General features: G+C 32.8%; 1 long non-coding RNA gene and 1 pseudogene across 2 annotated transcripts; one reads left to right on the top strand and one right to left on the bottom strand.

The window, feature by feature from the left end:
• Window positions 1–10436: 10436 nt before the first annotated feature.
• LOC115989903 overlaps window positions 10437–25812 on the bottom strand; it is a 61068-nt pseudogene continuing 45692 nt past the window's right edge.
• LOC115989575 lies at window positions 14081–16788 on the top strand. 2 transcript variants are annotated; one of them, XR_004092002.1, is made up of 3 exons: window positions 14082–14459; window positions 15871–16086; window positions 16387–16788. It is a non-coding gene; the product is annotated as an uncharacterized LOC115989575 (long non-coding RNA). The 2 variants fall into 2 exon arrangements; XR_004092001.1 differs by lacking the exon at window positions 16387–16788 and having other exon boundaries at window positions 14081–14459; window positions 15871–16191.

The raw sequence follows: 25812 nt of genomic DNA, 5'->3' as shown, positions 1-25812 counted from the left end.
GCGTGGATTGGAAATGAAATGACTTGCCATTTTAATAACAGCTATCTTACACAACTTTATTGTGTCTGTTCGATATGGGACGCATCTACACGGATTTGAAAGCACTTTTTCATACATGCGTAAAATAAGACTATGGCCGTGGAGAGAGAGACTTTGGTCTTCTTGAGACAAAAGTGGCAGGCTAATGGGAGCGGAGAATAACAATTTCTTCCTTTAGCTCATGTAACGTGATGATGTATAAAATCGAGTGGAAGGTTCTAACTAACTGGATGAAAACGAAGCTGAGATATGTCCAAGCATGACTCTAAAGCTGAATTCGAGTAAGGCTAATGATGAAGTGTGGAATGCGGAATTTACAAGCAATAATGCTAAAGATGGGCTACGTTAGACCGGGACAAGGAATTAGGCAAGGAAATCCTGTCTCCCTACCCGTTTCTAGCAAAATTGGTAAAATACTCTGTTGTAATCAGAGGTTTATGATATGGGAGTCTTATGCCTTACTCAAGTCTTATATGTGTGTATATATATATATGTAAGTTTGTGTAATAGACATTGCCCAAATAAAATAATCTGCTAAAATCTAGGAAGTTGTTCATGTGGCTAATTATAGTAATTTTTCCCACTTGTAACCTTATTGTTTTGGTTCTTTTTGGGAAACTGCTCACTATAGGAAATTGTAATAAATCTAGTACCATACATTTTTTACACATATTTTGTAACAATAGTCTTAAGTGATAAATTGCGAGTGATTGAGAAAATAACTAAGTTTTTGTGATAGTGATAAAGATAAGTGGATTGAGATGAAGGTATTGCACCTAATACAATTGCTCTCGATGGTTGAGATTGAGAGTTAAAAAAAAAACAACTTTCAATCTCAATTATTGAATAAAATAAGTTTAAAAAAAGAATAAAAAGTGATAATGGTAAAAAGAAAAAAAAAATTGTGAAAGAGATGCGGGGGTAATTCCCCGGATCCAAATCCAACATAAGTATGCATGAACTGATGAAAGTGAGTACTAAAGTAGTAAATCCTAAACCTAAACCAACCATGCCTATCACTCTTCCATTTTCTCAAATGAATACACAGACCACTTGTTGCCTCCCCACCTTAACGATGGTGTTGTTATATCTTTGTTCCTCATATCCATCTTCTTAATCTTGATGGTCATGCCTTCAACTATCTCTTTCACCTCACAATTATCTAGAAACTTGTAGCGGAGAAAGGCTTGCAAACCCTCAGTGTCCTTGCTCTTTTAATCAGTATATACTATGGTTTCATCAGCAAAGAGGACGTTGACAGTGACAACAACAACAATAATAATGAAAACACAAGCTCCTACTATAATGAATATTCAAGTACTCCTAGTAGCATTTCATACTTAGATTGATGTTGCAAAAGTCTGAAGAAAGCACACACAATACTCTCTTAATGGAACAGAAACTAAACTATTAGCTTCTGGTAGTAAACCTTGAATGCACGAGGGGTTTCCCTGAATCCACAAGGAGATAAACTAGAATCCATCAAAGAAATAATTTGAAAAAAGCCTGTATTTTTATGGATCATAATCTGATATGCCTTTGACAGTTACAAAACATATAAATACTGAGAAAGTAAAACCCTAAGGCTGCATTTTTTTTGCCTTCAAATAATTTTAGAAATCATTTTACACCGGCCTTTGTGTTTGGTAGCTGCCGAAAATTGGGTCAAATGGAATTCATTTTTCGCGTTGACTGTAAAATACCCTACCTCACCCGTAATTCATTTTCAGGTTTTATTTTACCTTCAAATGATTTCCACCTCAGGAAAATAGAAGAGAGAGAGAGAAACAGCAAGGAGATCGCACTAGAAGCACCGGTCTTGTCACACCCGCACCGACCCCAACCCTAAATTGCACCGGTCTCATCGCACCTCAACACCAGCGAGATTGCGCCGCCTGAATCATCGTCGAGATCACATCCCAGCACCGACAAGATCGCACCCATAGTCGCCGCTGGAAGCTCATCGGCGCCACCATATAGATCGTCACCACCCAAAACCAATCTCGTCCTCGACCCAAAGCTCATCGGCGCCACCGTTCTTGTTCTCACTCTTGCCATCGTTCTCATTCTCAACCGTCATCTAGATCCGCCCAAAGCTCATCGGTGCCGCCGTCCTCCATCCCCTCTAATCTCTCTCTTTCTCCCGATCTATCTCTCTTTCCCTCAATCTGTCACTCTTTCTCCCTCCGATCTCACCATTTCTTCCTCTTGCTCAATGTTTTTATTTTGATTTTTGGTTGTGTTAAGTGTATATATTGAAATTTTCTGTAATAAAATTTGTTTGGATGCTAAGAAAATGTGTGAGAAAATGTGAAAAATATGTAAGAAAAGTGCATTTTTAGAATGTTACCAAACATCGAAAATCATTTTCCAGACTATTTTCCATTGCACAACCAAACACCTGGATTTTATTTTCTTTACGAGAATTCACATTCCCCTACATTCATTTTACACTCAGAATTCGATTTACATTGAACCAAATGCACCCTAAGATGATTAGGAAATGTCTGAAATTCTAATTTGTACTAATTACGAGATTAGGTGGCAAAATACTGAATTTTACCAAATTAAAATAGTAAAATTGAGTTAAATGTAAAATCTTAAACTGTTGACCTCAAGGGTTGTCCCAAAACAGACAGACCCTTATTCTAACTTTTAAACTAAAAAATATTAAGGAAAAACAAATATTACTATAAATAACAAAAACACTATTTTCGGGACCTTAACAAAGGAATTGCCTAAATTTAGGCAACGCTTGAGATCTAGAGTTTGGATTAGAATACCATTTCCCTTCAACCTACCAAATTTCATGCAATTTCAACACTATTGCCCTAATGGCCTCTACTAGCACCCCCTTGATCTTGCGTTGTGACTTCCAGCACCATTACTGCTCCAGGAAGGCATATGATGTCTGTTCTATATCACAAATCTACCTAGATACTCTTCGTGTAGATTATTTAATGACCCCCATGATCGGGTTCAGGTCTCAAATCAACTTCAAGAAAAAAGAAAAGAAGATAACTTGCAGCCCATAAAGAACATGTCCAAGATAAGGTGAAGTTGGGTTAAGGGATTTGTTTTTTTTTTTTTAGTAATTGTATTTTAAACTTTATTGTTTTCCATTTGAACGTTTAGCTTTCTTTCTGTGTTATTCTACCTGTGAGAAAGAGTAGTCAAGGGGATGTGTCCTAATTGGCATGCTACAGAAAGTAGTCATGCAAAATGTTACTTTGGTATTTTGGGTCAATATTGTCATAACATGAGTAATTTGAGGGTGATTACGTTGCCTATGAGATTGTTAGAAACATAATTTGATATTCAGAGCAACTACTCTGACAACATAAAATTCAAAAAACTTAAGAACTATATATATTTTGGGTCTGGACAATATGTTAATGAAATGGATCCTTAGAGAAAAACTGAAGTTCAGATTTTTAGGGTTTTCAATTGCCTTCCATCCAAGATGGTGATTGGTGATCATTACTAGTGTTTCTTCTCACTCAAAAGGAAAGGGTGAGGAATTTTTTTGGCTTGTATCACATTAATTTTGCATACATTGTATCACAAGTTTTCCTGCCATTTTGATGTGCGATGTGCTAGATGGAGAGTGATTGTCTGTCATTTTTATATGGACCTAACTATTTCATCACACTCACTCAGAGTCTACACATTAAAATTTGTAAAATTTATAGCAAAAAGGTTGTTTTTCTCGTTCATTAATAATATAGGATTTGGATTCCACCATGCAATTCCCACTTGGTTGTGAAATGTACATACTAAGAAGAAAAAAAAACATTTCATTTTTATTATTAACGTTTTTAGCCTTTTACTTTTTTACCATCTTAACTTTTTTTGGCCTAGGTTTAATTAGGAGCCGAGACAATGTCTCATAGGATTGGCATTAATAATATAGGATTTGGATTCCACCATGCAATTCCTAGTTGGTTGTGAAATGTACATACTAAGAAGAAAAAAAAAAACCTTTCATTTTTATTATTATTGTTTTTAGCCTTTTACTTTTTTACCATCTTAACTTTTTTTGGCCTAGGTTTAATTAGGAGCCAAGACAATGTCTCATAGGATTGGCTTACCATGTCAGCTTTATTATCTGTTGTTACAAATCAATGGATAGTTGACATGTTTGCAAAATAGCCATATTAGCAGATTTTATCAATTTGAATCAAAACAATTTTCTAATGAGCAGTGCTACAAGACAAAATTTTTCATAACATTTTTCATAGTTGAGTTAACAAACTTTTAGTGGTTCTCATATAGGCAATTGTAAAATTCTTGGGAAATTCCTTGTGTTTCCTAGATTAGAGTCGCATATTACTACTGCCTATTGTATGCTGCTTGCAATCTGCATTATAAAACTATAATGCATATGGGTCAAATCCAATTTATATATATCTAAAAGTTCAAGCGTAGTATATACTCTTATTAAACTTTTGTTGCACCACCTCACTCTTCACGTCATTGGCCACATAATTATTATTTTTCTTATTTATTTTTTATTCCTAATTTCTTTTACAAAAAACATATATATATATATATATATATATATAGATTACTAACTTTACACATTTATCTTGGGCGGTTTTAACTTTACATATAATTTTGCATTTACATATTCATCTAATTTAATTTAGATGTTTATAACTAAACAATGAAATCAGTGAAGAATCAAAAACCAAAAAAAAAAAAAAAAAGTTTATACATATCTATACTATATAAATAATGAAAGCTTTATAATAAATTTTACAAAACTCTCTTTACACCACATCTTTAGCATCCTTTCTTATTTTTTATTTTTCAAAATTTTTACTTTGTTCAACTTAATTTTCATTTTCTTCAACCATTGTTTTCTTAGTTCAATATTTAATCTCCTCCAATCATTGTCTTTTAAAAATTTTCATTTGATTCTTTTTATATATTTTTAGATTTTCTCATTTATATCTTCTTAAATTCTATAGTTTCACTTTGTTCAACCTTTCATCTATTTCCACCTTTCCTCTTCCATCTTAATTTTTATATAAATTTCTTCTTACTTCATTTCCACCCCTCTCCACTATTCCTTCTAAATTGTCCACAACAAAAAAGGTCAATCTCTCTCTCTCTCTCTCTTTTGGTGGATTTTTTAATTATTTCAACCAATTTTTTTCCACTAATAGTTCTTTTTGTTATTATTGATTTAATTGTCACATCACATTTGTTTATCCTTTTGGTAAATTTGTATTAACTTTTATGCATATTTACATATTTGGCTATTCCAATTCCCAATCACAAGTTCTTTTTCTTTAGCCTATTGGTTTAATTTGATTTGGGTTAATAATTAGTTGTTTTGCAAGTTAGAATTTGATTTATTTTTAGTGATTCATTTAGATAACTATGATGCTTTACTAAGTTTTGCTTCTTCTTTTTTAATCCTTTTGGGTGGACAAATTTGTAGTTTTTGTAAAGAAAGTACTCTTAATAGTTATTAGAAGTACTCTATAATGTCACTTATTCAGAGAAAAGCAAGGTTAGTCAAATGAAAATAAAATCGGATGAATGACATATTTTAGATTTTGCAATTGTATTTTCAACTTTTTTTTTATTTTTTTTATTTTTATAATGATGCATATATAGAAACTTAATTTTGAGATTTTGCTAATAGTTGTTCATTTGATAATCTTTGTGGGTGGACAAATTTGTAATAATTTCTACAAAGAAAATAACCTCATTAGATTATCAACAACAAATTGTTTTCTTAAGTGATCCAATTAATCATTGTTAAGTTTTATTAAACTTTTAGATTAGTTATTTGTTGTTTTGGATTGTAGAGTAGAAAAAATAGGGATGGAGAATATTTGTTTAAAACTTTAGAATAATTTTCAAATTTTATATACTTTTTAATAGTACACAAAATGTTATAAATAATTTTTACTAAAAAATTAATATTTTCATTAAAAAATTAATATTTTCGCTAACTTGCCTTTTGAATTCCTTAAAAAAAATTGTATTGTTTCCATTTTTGTATGATATATATATATATATATATATATATATAACATTTGTGATTGTTCCTATAATAGGATGTATTGAGATGTTATTAGGTGTAGTAAGATGTATTGAGTTTTAAGTAAAAATATAATGTAATAATCTCTTATTGGATGGTGTAAACCATGATTTACACCTTATCTTTACCAAATTCAGACTCTAATTATTTTATAAATTTGTATCCAAAATTTATTGACATATATCACATATAAGTTTAGTATGATTAAGATAAGAATAAGCATAATAGAATTGCTTAATTCACTACTGACAAAATTGGCATAACATGAAACCCATAAGATTTTAATTTATTAAATAAGGAGAAAAACTGTAAGCATAATAAATAAACAAGCTATTAAAATTGACATTTCTTAGGAGGAATTTACAGTGAGTTATAGTCTCATAAAAATAACCTTTAATATTTCAAGGAAGAATGAGGACAACTTCTTTTTTAGAATTTGACTAGAGCTTTGTGCTCATAACACGTTGTAAAATAAAGAAAATATAAAGACAATAAATGAAATATGAGAATAAAATTATATCTAAATTCCCTTTGTACATTACAATAAAAGCTTACTGCTACATTATATAGAGGAAGAGGGAATACTGAAAGGGACAAAGCCAAATATGAAATGGCTGAATATTCAGACATTAATGTCTACCCCTAATGTGTAGGGTGGGTGGCTTGTCAATTCGCCAATGTGTACAAGCAGCCCATGTTAAATATATATTTAACATGGTCAAAATAGTGGGCTGTGGAAAAAGTATGAAACTTCATAAAAAATAAAATAAATAAATAAAAAAGTTTGAAATATTGTTGTATTCTCAATTTTTAATGAAAAACTGAAAACGCATACCGTCACAAGTCATATTACGTTTTGTCATTAAAGTCATTTTGTTTCTCATCTCATCGCATCTTTCTTCTCTCCATATTTGCTCAAGCTTTTACTCATAGATTCCTAGCTATGGCTCTCCAGATCAACGGAGCCTCCTCTTCTTTCACTCCCCAATTTGTCTATGATGTTTTCTTAAGTTTTAGAGGTAAAGATACCCGCTATAATTTTACAAGTCATTTATATCAAGCTTTATGTGATAAGGGTTTTAACACCTTTATCGATAATGACCTTCAGAGAGGAGAAGAAATTTCAATGGAACTTTTTAAAGCTATTGAATTATCAATGATTTCGATTGTTGTGTTCTTTGAAAATTATGCATCTTACAGTTGGTTCTTAAATGAACTTGTAAAGATTCTTGAGTGTAGGAATAATGGACAATTGGTCCTACTTGTATTTTACAAATTGGATCCATCAGAAATACGTAAACAAAAGGGAAAGTTTGGAATAGCGCTAACTCAACACGAAGAAAATTTAAATGATAATATGGAGAAGGTTCAGAGGTGGAGAATAGCTTTGACTAAAGCAACTAGCTTGTCTGTGTTTCATTACAAGGAGGGATATGTAACTATTCACTGTTCTTCTATGAGTTATAGAGTTCTGTAGTTTTGTTATGCTATTAAATGCTTTCACTAAATTAATCATGAAAGAATCGTGCTTTTTAGGAGAAATTATTAGGTCCACCAGGAGAATTGCTGACGTGGTCCTCCCTGACCTCTCAACCAATAAAATATAGTTATTTATGCAAATGTGACATCGCTTGGTATTTTTTATTTTTTATTCCTTATGCTGATTAGGAAGCTCACTCACGCATTTGTATAGATGGCATTGTCTCGTTGGTTGGGAGGACCACGTCAGTAGTCCTCTTAGTGAACCTAATAATTTCTCATTTTTCAGAGTCTTCTACTACTGAGGTAGTTAAGTTATAAAAGTCGATTGTAGAAATTTAATAAAAAATTAAAAAAAAATTAACGCCATATAATTTTACCAATTACGACTATTAATATTCTTTTGTGCTTTTGAGTTACGAAGAGTCAAAAAAGAGTTACGAACTTTAATTAGGATTCATCTTTGGCAAGCCCCAGTCATGAATAAAACAAGGGACAAAATTTAACTACAAACTTAGTTGTGGTCTAAAGCTACCACTTTTATTAAAAAAAAATTAATATGGCTCAGGGGCGGAGCTACATCTTTTGTGCTTTTAATATTTTAATAATTAGCCCCCCAAAAATGGCCCTTGCCCCCTCAAATATTTGAGTTAGTCTAACAATGTTCTTAAATAAATTATCAATTAGTCTAGTAGTTATAGAGAATGTGCTGTTACTCAAATTCTTTTTTTTTTTTTTTTTTATTGTAAAATGTGTACTTGTTTCTCTTAAAGTTTTGGATCATTCATGTCTTTGAAAACTTCATTAATTCAATTGAAATTTTTTTACTCGCAATAGTAGACAATTTGGTAACTTATATTGGAAATAAAAATTTTAAGGATTTCACTATAGAAGATTGTGAAATATGAATTTAATTCTATGAAACATTTTAACATTAAGGATTTCACTATATTAACTTATGTGTGTGTATAGATGTCTGTGTTTGCATATTTGTATAGACATTTGTATAGTAACACAAATGCCCCCCCCCCCCCCCCCCCCCCCCCAAACAAAAATGTATGGCTCCACCCCTGATATGGTTACATGTTTTCAAAATCTAATTATTGGATTGCATGATATTCATGCTCTTAACACACATATCAAATTTTGTGTCAATCAGATGTTATTTAATATATAATTCATAAACTTATTTTTATGCATAATTTTATATTAAAAAAACTTACAATTTAAACAATTAACTGATGAAATAGTTGTTGATCTTTAATCTTCTTGAAATTTTGTAAGCATGGAAGATATATGAAGAAAATGTAATCTAATGGTGGATTTGTCAAAATTCACATCCAATAAAATGATATTGTCTAAACTTGTCAAGGTACTTTCTTAAGTAAGAAACTTGAGAAGTGATATTTTTGGAAAGATAATCTTAATTTTTCATGTTACATTGAAGTCAAATTTTAAAGTTATCATAATACAATTTATAAGTTATCATAGGCAAAAATCCAAAACTGACCTTCTAAGTTTCAACTTTTGTCATTTCAGTCCTTTATATTTCAATTTTTGTCAATTCAGTATTCCGTTAGACTTCAATTAAGTGGTGCCGATAAGTGAACCAAAACGATGTTGTTTAGGCTCTTTTTTTTTCAATTTCATAATTAAAACGAAATAAAAATTTGTTATTAAAAAAAAGGAAAAAAGGGAACAATTAAGGGGAATGAAAAAAATTGGGGGAAAAAGAGAGGGGAAAGAGAGAGAGTTAGAGATCTGCAGGGGGAGAGACGAGATTATAAATTTCAAGTAAACCCCATCTTTTCTAAGCTCCCAGTCGATAAAATTATTCTGATACTGGCATAGCTTGTAACGCTTTGTTCCCTGTCATCCCTAGTAAAAAGGGTTTGTCTGAGGCCTTGAGGTATTTGCCATGGCAGCTTTTCAAACAAATAAGGTTGTTGTTTTCTTCTACATGCTTGATGGTCCAAAACACTCTATTTGAGGCATCGTTGTCCTTATATTGTACTTTTTCTTCGTCGTCTTCAGCTACTAGGTACTTGTTGAAGTGACTTCTCAGTCTTACGGTGGCGCTCTTGAAAAACTCCACGGTAATTGGGACTTTCTTGAAAGTTGAAAGACAAATGAAAGATGGTACAAGGAAGTGAAAGTGAATTTGATTGCTATTTTCAAAGGTTGAGGAAAGGTTTGAAAAAAAAAAAAAGTTTTACTTGGTGGTTAAGTCTGAAATTAGCACACGAAGCTTGAATTGGTCTCCATACATATGCATACATCTAATTTTTTTTTTTTTTTTTAATTTTTTGTTTATCCTTGTTAATCAATGTGAAATGAGAACAAAACTTCAATACTTTCCTCTTTTCCCTCTCTCTTTTTCCCCCAATTTTCTCAGTTAGGGCATACAAATTCATCATTCATCAAGGTTTTTTGTTTTATTTTCAAGGGAAAGGGAACAACATTGTTCCCCTTAATTGTTTTCTTTTGTATTTTCTTTTAATAATATTTTTTGATTTTGTTTTAATTACGAATTTTTTTTTTTTTTAAAAAGAGACCCTAAACAACATTGTTTTGGTTCACTTAATGGCACCACTTAACTAAAACCTAACGGAATACTAAATTGACAAAAATTGAAACTTAAGAGGACTGAAATGACAAAACTGAAACTTAGAAGAATTGAAATGACAAAAGTTGAAACTTAGAGGGTCAATTTTGGATTTTTGCATCATAATACAATTTATTCAAAAAACTGATGGTGATTTTGGTTTATGTATTGCCGATTAAATCAAGGTAAAGGAGGAAATTAAGTAACAAGGTGGCTGAGAACAAGTAAAAAGGTGGTTAACTATCAAGCTTGATATTTCAAGTTTAATGTATCCAAAGTACTATTTGGGGAGGCCAAACTACATTTATTGACAAATAATTGATGGAAATAACAAACTGGGTGGAGTTTCTTTTATCTAGCCTACCACTGTATCATAGCAACTGTATATTTGGGATAAAAGACTCAAGATACACACATGTAACATTTGCTATTTAAAAAGGCCGAATTGATTACCAGAGGGAGAATCTTAGTAATGCAATAGTAGGTTAACATCGCACCATATTTGGCAAAGATCAAGTCCCAATTCTCCTGCATTTATCACCGAATATATAAGTCTCCAAAAATTTTAATTCAAGAAGAAAACTTCAAAATAGATGAAAACATTCAAAGTAATTAATTGCTTCTTTATTCCCAATGATAATACTTTCTAGACTATATACACAATTAGACATAATCCCAATTATTTCCTGAATCCCAAAATGATGGTAATAGTCAAAAGTAAAACTCATCATGAAGATGTTGACGATGAACTGCATACCTTCAACCATCTCCATGCTACCTCACGGCCTTCTGAACTTATCATGAAAAGCACATAAATACTATCTTGATCTCGAACCTAAAAGGATATTTAGATGAGCAACAATTAGACCCGCAAGGAAGACAAGGCCGTTAGAAACCATGATTTAATTGGCACAACCAATACCTCATCAGACAACATAAAATTTAGAACCTCAAGCAATATATTTGGGTCTGGACAAGATGCAAGACAACCTGTGGATGAAAGAATGACATTAAATTTAAGTAGCTTTAACCCAAAAAGTGAAAACAGGATATTATTTCAAATGTTACTAAATCTTACGTAAAACCAATTCCTTCTCTTGCACAGTATCCGCTTCTCTATAGAGCTTCAGTAGGGACTCAATTCCATTCCTATCTGTGGTACTAGCATTTAACATTACAACAATGAAAGCAGCCTGAAAGCGCTGGATTGCTTCCTTGTGAGTTTTATTATGGCCAAAAGTGGCCAAAGCCAGAGAGAATTCTCCTCTCAACAGGGCATTTAAATGACTCTCTCCAGATATTGATTCCCAACCTGATTTTCTGCACAAAGAAAAAAAATGATATTGAAGTGTATGAAGAAGTTTACTTCACTCTATTAACTAAAACCAGTACTAATATAACAGTAATTTGAAGATAATGCCAAGGAGGCTGCAAACATTATAAAGATGAAGATATTCATTTAGAAAGATAGGTAACCATATGTTTGAAAAACAATGTAATGCACAATTGCTAGATACTAAAGGATATCCTTGTGTGTGTTTTTTTTTTTTTGTTTTTTTTTTTTTTTTTTTTGCCTATACCTCAGCCCCAACTGAGAAAACAACTGATCCAGCTCATCTCCAAAATTGTGAAGAAGAGGTTCCAATCAATATCCAGCAACCAGTGAGTTGGAATGCAGTCATTGACATAATAATATGCATGGTGATTGTTCTTACTCCGCAGAAAAGAGGAGAAGATCAATGAAAAATTGTTTCAGCTCATTCACTACAGCTGGGATGGCATCACTAGCTATCTCCATAACTTTATAACACACCTGTTGTGTATATCACTTAAAAAAGTCAAGTTCTAGTAAATATTTGGGGTTGATAGTAACATTATCAAGATATAGAAGTTTTCCTTACATTAATGAGTTTCAATAACACAATGAAATCAAGCTCTTTATTATGAGTGCGGAACTTATAATGGCAGAAATCAAGAAAAACCCCTAATGTAAGGAATTTATTATACAGAGAGGATAGGCTATTTGGTATTTATAAGGAACTAACATATAGAAACCAAATATGCAGTCTTAATTTTGCCAATTCATTTGCCAAACTCTAGTCACAACAATGCTTCCCTGCTGTGACACCTACCCTTGGAACTAAGCACCAAAGTCAGAAATCTAGCATACTTCACACCATGTGATCAGTTTCCTATGAATACAGCCAGCCTAATACAACAACATATGATCAGTTATTAATTTATTGTTGGATACGGCACACACCAAATTTATCCGGTGCTGACAAGCAATTACTCTCTATGGCTTTCTTAAGTCGAGCTGCAAGCTTATCTTCATAATTTGCCCTGTAGAAACCACTCTGCTCTGTATTAACTTTGACTCAGAAATGGTCATCACATTTCTCTTTATTCTTTTCATTAACTGAGCTTGAGTTTTCATGGGGAGAATGAACCAGTTCAGATATATCCACTTTTCCAGATTTAGTTTCCAAAAGGAAAGTCTTGCATTTGTTATATGAACCAATTGATAAGGTTATTGGAACAGTCCATAGTCCATCACCACCCAAACCAGATGATAGGAATTGTGACTGCAAATCTTAAAACTGTATCAGATTTCCACAATAACAAAGATGGTCATAGATAAAGATGAAAAACTTGACCTCTAAGATTTTAAGAAATGCCTATTTTCTTATTAATTAATAATAATACCTGTTCAAATTCCAAAATATTATCATTGGATTTTACAGAGATAACTGGAAATAATTTCTTCTTTGACCAAGCATCCATCATCGAATTGAGTTCAACACCAGAGTTCTCTGGAAGAACTCCCCATAAATCATCTGTCTTCGCATTTTTTCCAGCATATCTTTTTATGTACGAACTTAAGGATATCTGGTTCAAATAAGATGTCACAGAGTCATATATGCAATTTAGTCAAAGGTAATTTTCTATCCACTCATTACATAGTGAAATTTTGATCACGTTCAAGAAGTGCGAATTAAATGTCTACAGAAATATAATTCAGGCCTTTCCCTTCAGTCATTTTTGTTCATAAATTTGTGTACATAACATCTTTACAAAATAAAAAAAATAAAAAATAAAAAGATGTTCATGCTAAAATTTTTGTTACCAAGAACCTTATTTTCCGTGAGAATGTGATATTAAGGTCTACTGCACTGAGAAATGATACATTGTAGTGACCACGATTAGTGGAATAGGTGATCAAAGAAAGCTTCCAGTTTGACAAATGTAAGTGACACAGAAAATATGTAGATTCTAAAAGAAGAACAGACATTGGAGCAAGAATTTCTGCCTAAGAAAATACCTAGAAGGTGTTACTATGAAAATACACACTTAATTTTTGAGCCCATATGGTATCAATATATATTATTTTAGCCCATTGAATAATTGAAGACTATAATGGCATTGTTAACCTAGAATATTATCAGAAATGAACATAAATTACATAACAGCTTAATAAATAAGAGAGCCATAAGCCATTAAAGCTCTATAAACAAATGATATTAACTAGTAATTGCCAAGCATTAGTTCTGTAATGATTTTCCAAGAAATGGTTATGAAATATTGCATAGAATGTTTTACTATGAAAATACAGAATCAATATTTGGTGCTCCATATAAAAATAACTTAACTATTTTAAGTCAAGCACGAACTATCCCACCCGAAATGTGCCATCACCAAGATAACCCTGCAACATCTAATCTAATACTATATATAATAGCAGAAGCCTTTAACCAGGTGCTGCCACGTTAGGAAAAAAGACCCCTTAAAATGCTGCCATGTATAGATTAAAAAGCGATCAATTATGTTGGTTGGAAATCTACACGCCGTTTAAAACCTCTCATTACAAATAACAAAAAAATAACCGGTTAAAATTAAAGTACACATGGAAATAGATAGAAATAGAGATGCGATGAAAGAGAGGCAGAGAGGCAACGAAAGAGATAAAGAGAAGCAGAGAAAGAGAGAGAGAAATACGATATACACGGAGAGAGATACGATATACGATAGAAATAGAGGGGGGCAATGAGGCCTGGGACACGGAGAGAGAAACAGAGAAGAGAAAGAGGCAGAACGGTAAAGAGTACATCGATTGGGCATAAGAAATCAAAACAGGATTACTGTCAGTTTTTCCGCCGCCATCCGTTCCCTCGCCAGACTCAGAACACCGAAACCGTAGGCAAACACAGGAATTGATATTGAGGGAGAGAAATCTAAGTGCCATTAACTCCGTCGATCAGATCGCCGAAATTGCCACCGGTTATTTTTGTCCCCTTTCTTATATCTGGGTATTTAATATGACTTATTGTTTGGGTATTTTGGTTGGATAGGTATAGATTTAGATATTTGCTTTGATGTTTTGGGATTTTTCTGTTATGGTTTGTAGATATCAGATTTTGATGTTGTTTGTTTGGTTCTTTCCTTCTTGCCCTAACTCACTTTTTCTCTCTTGCTTTCCATCTCTGTTTCTTTCCCAAGAAAGTTGTGATTATATATGCTTTGTTATTTATTATTTTTCTTTAAAGAGTATGACTCAATGGATTATTCAGTTTGCGTAAATGAACATTTGCTGTCTCTCAAAACACAAATCTTTAATAATCAAAACCACACCAAAGTTTTAAATTATTCAAAGTTTTTAAATTCTTGCTAATTCATGTTGACAATGACACTTATTTTGGATTTTTTCTCAATTAATTAGATGTCTAATATGATCCTATCTTAGCAGCACGATTCATGATTCTTATGGTCTTAAAAATAGAAAAATGACTTATTTAATTCTGTTTATGCTCCCTAGACAGGGTCAAAACTTTTTAGAATTATGGTTAATGAATGGTGGTGTGTTGGTGATGAAGATGCCTATGTGAGTCAGTAAGGAGTTCAATAGGCCCATTTGATTGGCGAGACTATTTTGTTTTATGGCCATGACAGTGAAATCTAATACCGTAATTTATCTATACTGACTCAACTTTTAAGGTATCCTGCAATGAGTTATAGAATGAGCAATGGGTTATAGGGTTAATGAGATTTCATTCATTAGTATCTTTATGAGACAGTGTTTTGAGGAAGATCAAATTTAACAATTGTGGATGGTATTTGTTACTTTTTGAGGAAGTTAATAAGAATGCTTCATATCTTCCTTATTCTCCTGAAAGGATGACACCCTTGGTCATGGACATATATAGAGTTTGAAATTGTGAGACTAAGATTCAAGGCCAGATTGTTGGATGAACTGATCATCCTAATTTAAATGTACATGGTATTAGATAGAGAAATTTGCTCTAATGAATTCAATTTTCTCTATACTCTCAGACTTCTAAAGCTAAAGCTTGATGAATAATAAGAGGACAGTGAAGTTCTAAGATTGTAATTATTGTAATTCATTTTTTGCCATTGTGTTTGTTGTGGAAGACTTGAAGCCATCTGATACGATTATATATGTATGGTTAGGATAGTCCTTATCCATAAGGCACTACAATCCTATGGCTAATATACTCCAAATTAGGTTACAGACTATCACTAATGTACATTTGCAGAAATTGTTGTAATGTATAAACATGTTCCTTTTTTAATATTATTTTATTCATATTTATGCCTCAAAGTTGGATGCTGATATTACTTATATATAAAAAAATATGTTGTATGCTGATACTGATTTTGCTACTTCATACAGGTACTAGAAACAGAGTTAATTGTGTTGATGGCTCTATAGTTAAAGACATCGAATGCTCTAATTTAGCTGGTGTTACTCTTGAAAGGTCTTTTGATGGTTCACAAGATAATAAATCTTCTAAGTGCTTCAAATGTCCTTCAGAGAAGGCAATTCTTTCATTCCTTTGGCTTAGAGCGTCTATAAAGATGTGCATTGTTGTGGTTTCTAGCAACTCAAGTATGTAAATGATCTTAAAACTTTCAGTAGTATCAAGTTTTCAACATAGTGGTTCACCAAGTAATATTGCTACAATAATTTGATGCTTTTTAGCTATTAATTTTTAGATTCTAAAGGATACGACTAACCAAATTTTCTAAAAATATCATTATTACTCTTTCACATATTGGTTCTTTTTATTTTATTTTAGTAACTATGACAGCCAAAACCGGATCAGTATTTGACCTTGGCAAACATAGATCAAATGTTATTACTTTATTACCACTGAAAGGTCTAAATTGTTTGTTAATATACTTTCAGGTTTTTAATTTTGGCCTTCACAATGACTTCCACTCATGATTTGCATGTTCTAAAATCTAAATTGCAGGGGATGATGAAGTCTTTGATGTATACTGTGTTACTTTTGAAATGGTGTGCTTAATGGTGCTATGCATGCTTCTTACATGGAGTTTAATGTACAATCTCTGTTAGAGTCTAAAGTTGCACCACTACTATGTTCCTGTTATTGTATTTAGTTATAAAATATTCATTGACGTACTTTTAATTAATAAGCAGTTGTTAGCAAATATTAAGGTAGTTAGCATTGTACTGGGATTACTGTATGTGTAGTCTTAGGTTGTCTTAAGACGATTCGCGGTCACATTCTAATTAAATGAAATCATACTGAGTTCAAGCTTGAGGCTGAGCTGATATTGTATGAAATTGAGGAAGAAAAATAGAAGATTGTGTGTGACTGAAATAATCTTCTAACTCATAAATTCTCAATAAATACCATTATCGTTTTGTTAAAAAAAAAAAATGTTTTGCAAAAGACTAATGTTTAAAAATTTTAGGGGATGTTGGATACTATATGCTTAAATATACTAAATTATGTAGGTTTGAATGAATGTAGTATAAGTATGAGAACTAAGTTTATGTTGGATGCAAAGATCATTAATATATAAAATGATCCCGCGCATTGCGCGGGTTAAACACTAGTTTGAATAATAGCAGATCCCTTTTTGTAGCTGATAGAATCAAATATTTCCTCTATTGAACAAGCGTGGTGTACCTCCACCTGCAAATATGCCAAATATCATGTGATGGACAGTGTTCAATCTTTGGAGTTGGATTATAGGATCTTTCCCTGCACTGTCACCTCCCTCCTACTACGCAGTGCTCCACACACTCTGATAACAGATGCACATGCATGTGAACACACACACACACACTAAGTTGACTTTGTGTCAATACATTTACATTGATGATGTTCATTGCGGTCCTTGAAATCCCGAAAAACATGCCATTTTAGGAAGTAGTTTGCCAATTAAAAATATTGTTGATTTTATCACTTGAATCACTAACAAGATAAATAATATAACAATCGTAGGTGATGTGCTATTTGCAACTTTTAACACAAGCATTCACTTCCTTACCTCAATAAAATGCGATTGTTCCAATGCATCCATACGCGCAGGCCATCATTTGTTTTTAGAAGAAATTTGAGTCCATATTTTCCACTCAGGAAACATGATGTCAGTGGCCATACTTACCTGGAAATTTAAGATCAAATAGAGATTTAAAAAGAAATGAATGTATTGAAATATCCAGCATGTGGAAGCAGTAATGTAAGATGACTCAATTTTACCCATGTTACAACTCCTTCATTAAGCCATAAATGACTCCACCATTCCATTGTTACCAGATTGCCAAACCATTGATGGGCTACTTCTTGTGATACAGCAAATGTGAGCTGACACAACCAGAATATGATTTAAAGAATTATACAACTATTTAGGATAGAAGAATACTTATTTCAAAGTAATTATGATCTCCACTGAAATTGATCTGTTATTTACTTCCAGATTTTTCTTATTAATAGCACTATATCATAAACCATTTAATGAATTGACTGCATCAAGTAATTATCAATGGTTGTCAGTTATTCTATAATAAGGCTTTTTGCGGAAATAAAAAAGAATACTACACTTCCCTATTGCTTGTTTTGAATTATGAAAAGGGAATGTAAAAAGTAAAACAAGAAGTGTCTTGAAATTCCATTTCATGACAAGCAGGAGCTGCTAGGCCTCAAAGTAGATTGATTATTTTTGGGGAGCATCATGATGCAAAAGAGAAAAATGAAATGAAAATTCTGTTAGATATGTAACTTACAAACTGCTTCCTGTCTGCTGGAGAAAGCAAATCATAGTAAAGTAGCACATTTTCAGGGATGCGATCAAACCATAATTCTCCATAGCCGCATCAGAAAATTCAGGGACAGCAACCATATCAAGTTTTAGAAGTGGGTAAGGAGTTGAGAAGTACCTGGAGGAAGTTGTTGCAGTTACTTCCAGCTATTAGCATGTTATTTTTTTGATGAACAATTAGCATGTTATTTTATATTAGCGAAAAGGTATTCTTGTAATCATGGCATAAACTCTAACATAAATATGTGCTTAGACCTTCCCTCAATCCTCTCTCTCTCTCCATCCTTCTTTTCTCCTCTTCTCTCTTTTAACCCTGACTGTAGCATCCTAAGTTTTTCTTTAATTTATGTGTATGTTTTTTAGTGAGGGGATTTTTGTAAAATTAGCCAACAAGATATTTGTTGTGTCCATGAGTTCCCATCTATCACCACAACTAAACCCCCACCCCCCCCCCCCCCCCCCGCTTTCTCTTTTCATTCTCACCGCTACTCTCTCCTTCCTATCTGTTATTCATTCTTTTTCTTCCCCAATGATGACTCTAGTATAGCCAAAACTCCATGAGATTTTGAAGTACAAGAGATCCAAGGTAAAAATCTAATTTTTCTCTCAATTACTTCTATGAAATCCTTTGGGTTTTGTTAGTTTATGATGTTTATGATATATACTTGATGGGTTTGGTGAGTTATGGAAGATTAGAGGGTTATGAGGATTTGGGTAGCAAGTATTTTGTTTAAATCCAAAAATTTCAGTTCATTGGTGGGTTTTTGCTTTAATGGGATGATTTGGTTTTTACTATGGGTATTTATCCTATTTTGTTTGTATTGCTCTTTGATGTTGTGGGTTTTGTTTTGGGGGTTGTTTTATTGAGTTGTTGGGACATTTAAGACTTTATTTGGAGGCTATTAATTTAATAAGGTGAATTGGATGTTTTGTTTGACAACCATGTGAGTTGAGTTTTTTGAGAAATCATATAGTTTTTTATTTATGTTGAGAATTGGGATTTATTTTTAAAGTGAATTCCTTGCATTTTGGGAAAGATTTTGACATGTGATAGTTGATGGTATTGACTATGAAATTGTTTAATTGATATGTACATTATGCTTGTTGCGTGCCAAGTGTTTGATAAATTGTCTATATGAGTTATGAGATTGAAATTCTTGACTTGTGTTGTGATAATTGTTATATGAGGTCATGAGTTGTAATTCTAGTTGTTTATATGTGCTAACACATGTAGTTTTAAGGTTTAACCAAGTCTCGAAGCTTTTGGCATAGTGTTAAAATTATATTATTTTTCTTTTGGGACTCTAAATCTATCCTTGACAGATTTGAGTAAGCGGCACTACATGATTTTTTTTTTATAAATTATAGAAAAATTATTTTGAGCTGAATTTTTGGAGGTACATGCTAGACATATAAAGTCTTCTCCTTATTTAATTTCAAGCTTTTTGGATAAAACTAAGTGGACCAAACGAATTTTATAAAAATGGCTGACCTGTTGGAAGTTATCTGAAGTGTGATTAGGATGCTAAGACTTTAAGGAATTTACTCCAAGATTTTATTGTGTGGTTTAGCTTGTAAGTTCATATGTGCATTCTTTGACAAGTGTTTTACTTTGGCTAATTTTATCATGGTTTGGTAGCGATATACTTTGTATCAAGTTGGTAAACGCACGTTGTTTGCAGTAGGGAAATCAAAAGCTTTGGTTGTGTTATAGTCCTATGAGTTTCTTGTATGCTTGTTTGGTTCCCATTTGGGTAGGGGTACTTGTCTTGAGATGGTCAAGCTAGGCTTTAGGGCCTTAAGTTTGATTTTTGAGGGAATCCTTTCCGATTTATAGAGACAAATTTGATAGCGTAATTTTGTAGTCGGCCATGTTATTAATAGGCTTGAGACTTGTGTTTCTAGGTTCCAAGGTACTTGATGATGGACCTAGTGATGAGATTGGTTGATTTCATGGTGCTCGGTTGAAGTAAAATTGGTTGGCATCTAGAGGTAAGTAGCTTTTTAATGGGATTTTTTTGAAAAATAACCATGTTGAATAAACATTGTTTTTGGATTAAACACATTTTGGAAAATTATTTGTGGAATTATATATTTTTAAAAACTATTATATTGTAACCTTAATGTATATGACTATTTATGAAAAGTGCATCATGTTTAATATTGCATATGGGGAAATGCATGAATATTTGGCATAGGAAAGAAAAACATCTTTGATTAAATTTTTGAGAATGGATTTTATGGATTTATTGCATTATTCGCAAAATTTAAAGATGCTTTGATAATTGGGAGAGTTAATATAAAATCTTTTTAACAAGAAATGAGTTTAAAGGCTTTGAGAAGCTTGTGAATATCTTTGGATATTAAAAGGTTTTGTGAAACTACTTGGAAATTAATTGTGTTCTAAATTCATGTAATTTGTGAGCTCTTTATGTTTTACCCTTATGCCATGACGTGTGATTACCCGATGATTACCAAGCTAGATACTATAGTCTGTGTGACATTGGTATCTTAGCATCCGTCTTTGTGACGGATATGAGTTCCGTCTTTGTGACGGTGTTGAGTTCTGTCTTTATGACGACATATTAGTTTCGGTTGTGTGTCGACGATGAGTTCTGTCTTTGTGATGGCGTTGTCACGTGGCCTTAGGTTGGATTTTCAGGTTTTGGAATGGTGTTTTGATAGCTCACAATATGTAGTATGTAGTTTCATGATTGAGATATTTTAAGCAAGCTTTGTGCTACAGAGTTTTAAAGCATTATTGTCATTTTACCAATGAAAATGAATTTGCTGGATTTTCATTGAAATTCCCAAAGTATAATATGTTTTGTAGAATGCCCATTATCATGAGACTTGCATTTCCCCCACCTCCATTAATTATGCTACTTACTGTGCTTTAGCTCATTCCACTCTCCAACAGTTTCACAGATAAATTAGCTATACGTCAGGCACGAAGCTTAGTTATTGGTGGTGATTGGAGTACTATGCTAAGTGGGAGATTTGTGCTATAAATTGTTGGTGCTCAATTTACTAAATTATTCGAGGTCATAGCTAATTCTACTAGAAGTTGGGCTCTTGAGGTTTGTTAGCCTTGGGCATGATAGGCCTAGATTTTCTATTGAGGTTATGTATCTTAGAGAGGATCGTGATTTTGTGTTTATTTATTTGGAGTTTTAGATTTTCATGAATATTTTAAGACACATGATTTGTAGTTTGTATTGTTTGTAGGTGTGTCATAGAGCTCCGACTTATATTGTGGAGAGTTCACAATACATTTATTTACTTTATCAAGTGGAAAGGAAAAAAAAAAAAAATCACTTCAATACAAGGCTGTCTTTCATGCTTTGGACCCTTTTGGGTTTGGGCATGACACTGATACCTCACCTCCTATTTTACAACTCAACTAGGTTTTAGAGTCAGGTTTCGGGTATTCACTTTAGGTGTACTAATATATATTCTGGCTTAGTGTCCCTCATTTCTTTCTTGGGTATAAAATCATGTCATGGAGGATAAATTTAAATTTATTGATCCATGTATTGACAGGATTAAGGAACATGAAATTTAAAAACTCCCCATGACCAAGAAAAAAGAACGTGGAAATTACGTAGTAGATATGTCAAGCGCCTTAACAGCAACATTTCAACCAAACTTCCCTTTATCACACTTTCCAACAGGACAATAAGCATGAATCTTGATCAGTTGATCCCCGGATTTACATTGCAATAATCTGCATAAACCCGAAAAGGAAAAAGAGAAAGAAAGTAAATGAAGGAGCGTCTGCCTTAAATGCATACCATCAGCTGTGGTTTCTTCAATATGATCAAATACACCAACAACAACAGCCACCAAATAAGTCGGACATAATTGGAGATTCCTCAAAATAAATTAAACAGTCTAAATATTTTTATTGGGCTTTTCATTTGTAATTGGCATATTAGAAAATACTGTCAACTCTGATGGCACGTCTATTGTGATCTTGAAGGTGGCCTGTAAAGAATGTATAAGCAATGCCTGAGCAGTAAATTAAAGAGAACAAAGGAAGTTTCAAGGTAATTTAAACCACATATAGTATTATTTAACTCTAATCAGATATTTGCGGCCACTTACGCCTGATATTCATTAACAATGACTAAACAAAAACAAAAATACAAGTATATTCTGTTATTTACAAAAACAAATCTCTGGTAATGTCTTTTTTATCTGTTTACATGATTAACAGTTCTATCTTACCTGTTGTTTCAAATAAGCATGTAAAAGTCACTGCTTTAAAATAAAAAGGGGAGTGCAATTAAATGTCACTTAAGGTGAATTGATTCAAGGCTCTAATAAGTGAAAAAGTGATTTATTTAAGGGTAAAGGGAAATTCTCAGTTATGCATACCTTAAGAGCAGGTTCGTCCCAGCAAGAAAAGCACCGCCTTGCATCCACTGCTTGAAACTGAGTAACTGCCATGTTCTTCTCCACTCCTCCATCCACATAAGTACAGTTTAAACAAAAGGATTAATGCCCATGACAAATACTTGTCTGTTACATATTTGTTTCTAGTTCTGCCTAATTAGTGGGATTATTATGTACTTGTTCATTTTCAATGCTAGCTACTAGCTAGCAATACTAAAAGTGTACTATCCAAGTACTTTCCTAGATGCACAAGTGGAATCGTCTCCATCACCTACATGGAGAAGTGTCATGGAAGCTAAGAAGGTGATGGAAATGGGCAGCCTATGGAGATTGGAGGATGGGACTCTGATCAAGATTTGGAAAGACTTACATATGGCTTCCTACTCCAATAACCCACAAAGTCATTTTACCAAAGATTTATCCCTTGAACCTGAAGTGGAATAAAGGACTTCATTGAAGCTCAGTTTCTGCCTTTTGAAACTACTGTCATGCATACAGAACAACCCATTAAGCTCAACTCCTTGCCCAGACAAATCCAAAAGGCAGATTTTCAGTTAACAGTGCTTACAAGCTTATTAAATCACATGAAGACTTGGAGGAAGGATCCTGCTCAAGTGAAATTTCCAGCTCCTATAGTTGGAAGAAGTGGATGCAGCAAAGACAGAATTTTTAGCAAATGAACCTGATTTCCCTTGTGAAATTATGAGAAAAGACAGAGCAACTTGTACAAGTTGATTATCATTTATCAAATAAATAAACAAAAAAAGAGAGTAACTATAAATATTTAGGCCCGTTTGGTAGAGGAGTTTGAGTAATATTGTTTGGATGTTTTTGATATATCTGTGAGTGAAAAAGTTTGTAAAAATATGTGTAATATTGTTTAAAATGTGATAATGTGGGTTAAAACTTGCTTGCCAAACAGGCCTTAAACTTTTATTTCTTCTTTTTTTTCAGTGACTTTCTCCGAAACCAAACAGAGTGATGTGCTGTGTTCCACTTATTTTGATGCATTTTTGTATTTTATTATCAAGAAGCCTGGTGAAAATCACAAACCAGTAAAAAATAAAAAAATAAAAAACATTTTCCATGAAATCATAAACTAACAGACTAGTCTACCCAATATAACAAAAAACAAATCAGTGCACGATAACGTTTTATATATACTTTTTGTATTACACACTCAACGCAAATGACTTTTTTGATCAAATACATTTTTAGCAAAATTTTCGAATTTGGTGGGAACTGTCTTTTTTCTTCCATGTCAAAGACCTTAGAGTCCGTTTGGTTGGAGAAGTGAAAAAGTGGGAGGATAGAAAATTAGTGGGAAGATAGAAAAGATTTGGTTTTTTCTCATGTGTGTTTGGTTGGGGGTGGAAAAGTGGGAGGGTGGAAAACTTTTTTGTTTGGTTAGAGAAAAAAAATGAGAGGATGGAAAATGTAGTTTATATAAATTGACTATTATGTCCTTGTTATATAATGGTGGGAAAGTGAAAGGGGTATGTGAGTGTAATAAAATGAGGGTATTTTTGTAAAATGTATTTTTTTATCACTTTTCCCTCCTCATTTTTCTCTCAATTTGGGAGGATAAAAAAAGTGAGCTCAAGAGAGAAAACTTTTTCCCCTATTTTCTATCTCTCCTATTTTGTTTCATCAACCAAATAATGAAAAACAACATTTTTCACCTTATTTTCCTCTCCCTATTTTCCATTATTCCTGTTTTCACCCTAACCAAACATACCCTCAAGGTTGACTTGTAAAAAGTGCATGCCCGTGAGATCAGTTTGAGATAAACATTCTTATCAAGAAAAAAAAAAGTTTGAGATAAATATTATATTTATTAATTTTTCCTTAAATATTTAAAAAAAAAAAAAAAAGACAGTTGAAATAACTTTTTGTGCTGGGACGCTGAGTAACACTGAAACACACATGTTTTATTGAAGGAAAAAAAAAAAAAAAAAAACCTGTCGTACATGGGTAAGCTGTACGTGGGCCTGGCACCATCTCTTACTACAGCCCATGCAGCTAGAAAAACTTACCCCCCCCCCCCCTCACATATGAAGATTAGATCTCAGTACTCATAAGTCCTTATATGAGAGGAGGGAGTATTATTGCCGAAACATATGAGGACTGGGTCTGCAAGAATTACTCCATGCAGCTGGACCTACTAACAAAAGTGAGAGGTAAAAAAGAAAAAAAAAAAAAAATCCAGTCCACCGTCCAAATCCAAAACAAAACAAAACGAGAAAAAAACATTCTTCTATATACAATCCAGGAAGAAATTGTCAACGTGGCTAATTATGAACCATAACCTATGAATTTTTTCTACGCGCAGCCTTTAATTATGTTTTTTTTTTTGGTGAAAACCCGGCGCCTTTCTATTGCTTGAGAGGGAGGAGCACTATGAGTGTCACAACATCTTTATAATAAAAGCGGTTCTCAATTATAACTTGAACTCATTATTAAAATTACACTTTTTTATACACTAATAGAAATCGAGGACAATCCATCCTACAATCTATCCCTTAAAAACTTTTTTGCGTTATATGCTTAACATTTCTTGTGCAATAAACCCAGCACTTACCCACTAAGAATTCCAAAAAGTTCACACCACATGGCATAGGAAAGAAAAGCATCTTTGATTAAATTTTTGAGAATGGATTTTATGGATTTATTGCATTATTCACAAAATTTAAAGATGCTTTGATAATTGGGAGAGTTAATATAAAATCTTTTTAACAAGAAATGAGTTTGAAGGCTTTGAGAAGCTTGTGAATATCTTTGGATATTAAAAGGTTTTGTGAAACTACTTGGAAATGAATTGTGTTCTAAATTCATGTAATTTGTGAGCTCTTTATGTTTTACCCTTATGCTATGACGTGTGATTACCCGATAATTACCAAGCTAGATACTGTAGTCTGTGTGACATTGGTATCTTAGCACCCGTCTTTGTGACGGATATGAGTTCCGTCTTTGTGACGTTGTTGAGTTCTGTCTTTATGACGGCAAATTAGTTTCGGTTGTGTGTCAGCGATGAGTTCTGTCTTCTTGATGGCGTTGTCACGTGGCCTTAGGTTGGATTTTCAGGTTTTGGAATGGTGTTTTGATAGCTCACAATATATAGTATGTAGTTTCATGATTGAGA

The sequence above is a fragment of the Quercus lobata genome, chromosome 5 (assembly GCF_001633185.2).
Source record: "Quercus lobata isolate SW786 chromosome 5, ValleyOak3.0 Primary Assembly, whole genome shotgun sequence".
NCBI lineage: Eukaryota > Viridiplantae > Streptophyta > Magnoliopsida > Fagales > Fagaceae > Quercus > Quercus lobata.
The sequence above is the reverse complement of the archived record's forward strand: the minus strand, read 5'-3'. Positions and strand labels throughout refer to the sequence as shown.